We start from the raw sequence: 6,446 nt of genomic DNA on the forward strand, positions 1-6,446 counted from the left end.
AAATAAAAAATAAGAGGTTTAGTAAAGTCTACCTCATCATCAATTCCAAGCATTGTAGGGAAGGATTCATCGAGCTCAAAAGGATCATATGTTGATGCGGAATCATCATAGATAAGAGGGCTTGTTGCTTGGAACACTTCTTCCAATTCTCCAATCATATTGTGCCTTGGAGGTTGTGCACTCTCCTCCTCAACATCAACTTCAAATTCCATGGAAGAAGGCTCTATAATTTGTGATTCCTCTATGTACTCAACATATCCTAAATATCCAACCACTACTTCCTCTTGTTCAATCATCTCTACCTTCTCCTCTTGTTGCACTTCTCGCTTTGACTCTTATTCTCCACCTTGAAGCTCCAATTCCACTCCCTTACTAAGCTCTTTGGTTGCTTCTCCACATTTAACAATGTGAGTGCTTTGATCACGCAAGCTTAGACAGGATGAGACTATGTTGCCAATGGCTTCTACCCTGATAGTCGTCTTGGCTCTTAACTCCTCAAACTTCTTTTCATCCTTCACTTGTTTCCATAAGATATAAGATTCAAGATCTCTCAGTTCTAGCATGAGGGCTTCATTGGGAGGTGGTGGTGGAAGAGAGGGTTCATTGTTTGAGGGAAGATCATTGTAGTTGGAAGGTGGTTCATATTGGTGAAATTCTTGAGGTGGTGTGTATGGATTTTGTGGTCCATTGGAGTATTGGTATTGGAATGGTGGTGGGTCTAGATATGGTTCATATGGTGGTTGGTATGGTGGGTATGGGTTAGGGTCATATGGAGGTAAATGGTGGTATGAGGCTTGTGAATATAGTGGAGGGCTATGTTGAGGAGGGGGTTCATATGCATATGATAATTGTGGTTGACAACCATAATGAGGGTCGTCACATATATTAGATTGGTATGCATCAAGATTTGAATTGTACCCACAAGAAGCCGGAGGAGGTGGTTGCCAAGAAGGTTGTCCATAAGCTTGGGGCTCCTCCATCCTTTGATTTCCAAATCTTTGATGCACATCCTCATTGAAGCTTCCATTTCCTACAACATAGTTTGAATCACACTCATAGCCAAAGTGATGAGAATTCATGGTGATAAGAGAAAATAAAAACAAAAGTCAACAAGAAACAAAGAGAATAAAAATCCTACAACTAGCAAAAACTAACAAACAAACAAAAAATTCAAGCTATTCACAATATATACAATAGCCAATAACATAGCACCATTGCAATTTCCCGGCAATGGCGCCATTTTGATGCTCGGTTTCTTGTACGGTTTAGAATTTCTCAAAATTAATTCTCGTTGTAAGTATAGTTCTAAACCAACAAAGAATCCTCACATGCAAAAAATATTGGTTGTCACAAGTACAAACCCCAATAAGAATTAACCGAAGTATTTAAACCTCGGGTCATCTCACAAGGAATTGCAATGAAGTGGTCAATTATTGGCTATGAAGGAACAAGGGGTTTGATTTATAAAAGGGGCAATGGAATAAATGACAAGAAAAGTAAATCAAGCAAGCCTTTAAAGATGACAAGTAATTAAGAGAAGCAATTAGTAAAGAGAGACATTCATGGAAAGGATTGAAAATATAAGCTTTCTATCCTAGTCATACAATAATTAACAATAATTTATCCTATTTCGTCATCTCTAAAGTTGGAAGAATGTGTAAGTTATCTTCCAAAAGAGAAAGTGAAACAAGACTAGTTAATCTCAATCCAAAAATCCTAATCAAATCACTAATTGAATTAGCAAGAGATTAGAGTCAATGGAAATAATATTAACTAACAACTCTAGATCACCAATCTAAATTGGTTGTTCATGACTCAAGATTGCCTAATTACTCTTTCCAAGCCAAGAATGCTCAAAATCTAATCTAACATCCTTCCAAGCATTTTGTCAAATACTTGGAAGGCATACAAGGAAAGCATAATAAATTGAAAGAGATAATAAAATCTAACAAATACCAATTGCAAGGAAAGCAAATTCACAACTCAAATAATCAATAAAAGAACATCAAACATTAAATTGCATTAAAAGAGATCCATATCCAACAAGAATTCATGAATATAAAAGAGGCATAAAAGGGAAATTAACATGAAAACTAAGAGAATCGAAGCGTAGAAGCATGAAATTGTAAAGAAAACAAGATGAGAACAATAATCAAAACCTAGATCTAAGATGGAAATAAGCCTAAGAACCCTAATTCTAGAGAGAAGAGGGAGCTTCTCTCTAGAAACTAAACTACATAATGCTATTCTATAACTAAGTGCTCCCCCTTTTGCTCAATCTTTAATTCTGCATCAAGTACCCTTAGAAACAAGTTGGATTTGGGCCTGGGCAGCTCAAAAATCACCCGCAACGTTTTTCCTTTAAGTGAGTCACGTGCGAGCATCGACGCGTACGCGTGGGTCACGCGTGCACGTCGCTTGGCAATTTTCCTATCCACGCGTATGTTTCATGTGCCCGTACGCGTCGCCATGCAACTTCACTTCCACGCGTGCGCGTCTGTTACGCGTGCGCGTGGGTTGATGTACTCCAAATCCTTGTTTCGTCATGCATTCTCCACTTTGTATGCTTTTCTCTTCATTTCTTCCATCCAATACTTGCCTCATGAACCTGAAATCACTCAACAAACACATCAAGGCATCGAATGGAATTAAAGTGAATTAAAATCACCAATTTAAGGGCCTAAAAAGTATGTTTTTACACTTAAGCACAATTTAAGAGAGAGTTACAAAACCATGATATTTCATTGATTAAATGTGGGAAAAGGTGATAAAATCCCCTAAAATAAGCACAAGATAAACCACAAAATTGGGGTTCATCAATCTCCAAGTACTTAGAAAACTGGCTGTCCTTTCCATCTTTCCCCAGCCTTTGTGGGTAGGGTGCTTTTGGTACATAGGGCTTCAAGACTTACTTTGGTGGGGCTGGATCAAGTGTCTCTTCTTCCTTCTTAGTTTCTGAGTCATCTACAGCTTCTCCTTTGTGTAACTTGTGGTTTGAGGGTGCCTCCTCCACTACCTTCCCACTTCTTAGTGTGATGGCCTTGCATTCTCCTCTTGGATTGGCCATGGTATCACTTGGAAATGTATGTGTGGCCATTGGTATCTGTTTGGACAAGCTCCCTAGTTATGCTTCCAGTTTTGAAATTACTGCCCTTTGGTTCCTTATGTTGGATCTGGTCTCCTCTTGGATTGAGTCTATCTTTTTGTCAGCTTGCAATTGTCTCTCTGCAACAGTGGCAATATTCTCTGCCAATTGTGATATAGCAGCCTCTAATCTTGTAAAGTTATTGCTTCTATCACATGGTTGTGGGGTTGATGATGATACATTTTGAGAATGGTTGTTGAGTGGAGTGGTAGGATGCATTTTGTGAGTTATGGTAGGATCTATGGTTGTTAGTATGATGGTTGGGATTGTTGTATTGGTTGTTGTGGTATGGTTTGTGATCTTGGTTGTGGCTTTGTTAGTTTTCCCACCCAATATTTTGGTGGTTCTTCCATCCTGGGTTGTATGTTTTGTGTAAGAACCGCATCTAATCAACCGGTTAATTAAGTAATTAATATTGCCCAAATTAGATTCCGAAAAGTTAGAGTGAGAATTTGAGGATTTAAAGGTGATTTTTGGACTTAGTAGGTTTTTCTGAGACAGAAAATGTGCTTTCTGCAAAAAACTGTGAAAAACTGCAAACCGGCAGTTGGACCAGTTGAACTGGTTCAAGTCTGCCCAGTACCGCACGAGAAAAAGTGAAAACCAGTAAAAACCTTAGAAAATGTTAGAAATGGAAAACTGGGCGTTAATTTTAAAGGTTTAGCCCGAAGTTGGGCCAAACGGGCTAAAAATGCTAATGGATTGGACCGAGCCCAAGTTGGGCCCAAGCCCAACATATAAATACAGTTAAGTGAACACATTTCAGCCACATTTACCCTCATAACTTAAACACAACAGCAGCTGAAGTGAGGAGAGAGGTGAGAGCTTTCCACCATTGTTACTATTCACTTCAAACTTCCAAAGCTCATATCTTGAGCTAGAGAGCTCCAATCACCGCACCGTTTACGGCTACGCATTCCTTGTGAAGAGCTCTACAAAACCCACCCAAGAAAACCTTAAGGTAATCACGAAATTTTCCCAGTTTCTCTCTTGAAAATTTCGGGTACTTAGCGTTTGTGCCTAAATGAGTTTTTGTGGTTCTTGGTGTTCAGGTTTGCTCTATTCCTTGCTTAGCCTTGGATTCTTGCTAGTAAATCTGTGAGAGAAGGTAAGAGCCACTAAACCTTTGTGAATTTATGTATAATTGGAACCCTAGGTTGATTTGAGGTGATTTATATGTATATATTTTGATTACTGTGGCTTTGGGAGCTCTTGGAACTTATTTTTGCTTATTAGAGTGGATTTGAAAGCTTGAAATTTGGTTGAAAGCTATTTGGTGATCAATTTGAGTTTTGGTGTATAAAGGGAATCGGCCAAGGTATGGTTTCAGTTTCCTCTATGTAGTATATAATATTCATGGACACTTAGGCTAGTGATCTATAGGATAGGTTTGGAAATTGTATGTTGTTGATGATTGTTTGTATTGATGAGGTATAATGTATTGATGTGTTATTGTGGTTACATGATGAAGTTGAAATATGATGGATTAGATGCATGAGTATTGTTGACTATGAATATGAATCTTGGTTGAGTTGGTAATGAGAATTGGTAATGAGATGATGATGATTGGTGGATATGTTATGTATATGTGATAAATAAAGTTGAGAATAATGAAAGGTGAAAGAAATTGTGGTATGATTAGTATGATATGATACAAAAGGTAAATTCTGATGAGAGAAAGGGGTTTGGAATGGTATAGTAAGGTTTGGAATGTGTATGGTAAGGAATGGTGTAAATTGTGAAATTTGGAAAAATTGGATTTTTGATGAACTTTGTACGATCATAACTTTTGCCTCAATCTTTGAAATTGATTGAAATTTGTTTATAATTAAAGATCTTTGAAAACCCTTTAAATCGATATAAAGTTTGTGAAAATTGGAATTTTGTAGAGGAAGTTATGATCCTTCAAAATTGGTGTTAAAAATCTGAAATTCTGCAAAGTTGCAGAATTTCATGATTTCTGATGTGTGGGCGCACACCTGCAAATATTTTGACCTGTGCGGACGCACCACATCTGTGCGCACGCACAGGCAAGGAAGTGTGTTCTGTTCGCAGCGCCAGCACAGCTTGTGCGCGCACACATATAAGGAAAAACTTCAACCTGTGCGGATGAACACGTTGGGAAGGTCAGTCTGTTAGGGGCGCTGGCACAGGTTGAGCGAGTGCACAGATCCTTGTAAAAATTGACACCTGTGCGTACGCACACCCGTGTGCGTACGCATGCATTTAAAAATTCTCAGGAGTGTGCGCACTCACAGACCCTTGTGCAGCCGCACACGTCCTGTTTCTCAAAATTTTATTTGTTTTCAACTATTCTTCCTTTCCAACATGGTTGTAAGCTTCTAAAACATCATTTTAAAACTTATGGGCTTAATTTTCAGTATTGGAACATCGGATGTAACTTAAGGTTTCTGTAACAACGGTTTTAGGATAAATTAGAAAACGGAGGCCTAGGTTTCTGGCGTGCTGAGAATGATTTGTCGTTGGGTGGAGGATGACTGATATATGAGATAAGGAATGATGAACTTTTGACATTGGAAACTGAGTTATGAATGGACAGTGGTTGAAATGAGTCGAGGACTCGGATTGAGACCACTAAAATATTGTTTTTACTGAGAATATGAGACGCTATGTGCCCGGCAGGGACGGCGGTTGGATCCCGCCTGTCGAGGTAGTGGCAGCGGCATAAGGGCGGTGGTTCGTCCCGCTTGCGTTGAGATGTGAGGTCTGTGGCAAGAGTATCCCGCTCGCATCCCTTCGGACCTATAGAGCGTGCAGGCGCCGGTACCTGGACAGTGATCCAAGCACTATATCTCGGGGGTTTCCATATGAGAAATCTGAAGGGCGACGTCTCCATAGAGATGTGTCGGGTTGGCAGTTGAACCGATAATGTGATATCACAGCCAGTAGGGCAGGCATTCATCATATGCATTTTCTACTTGTTTGTTTGCTTTGCTGACTTGTAATTGTATGCCTAATTGAATAACATGTCTATTTGCTTACTTGATCTACTTGCCTCGTAGGCTTTTACTTGTGAATTACTTGCATTGTTATTAATTGTGCTTTCTACTGGGATTGAGGAGGTTCGGAAGGTGGTGGCGATGGAATCGCATGGAGGATAGGTTGGTGAAGGCTGTGGGACAGCGGTGTATGGTTAGAGTAGAAATCCCTTAAGACAGATTACCTGGTTTATTTTATGATGAGGTTTATATTATGCTTATTTGTTTTAGAATGCTTTAAACTTGAATTTTGTGATGGATATGGAGCTTAGGATTGCCTTTGGTGTCCCGGGGTCTTATAT

The sequence above is a fragment of the Arachis ipaensis genome, chromosome B8 (assembly GCF_059453495.1).
Source record: "Arachis ipaensis isolate K30076 ecotype BB chromosome B8, ASM5945349v1, whole genome shotgun sequence".
NCBI lineage: Eukaryota > Viridiplantae > Streptophyta > Magnoliopsida > Fabales > Fabaceae > Arachis > Arachis ipaensis.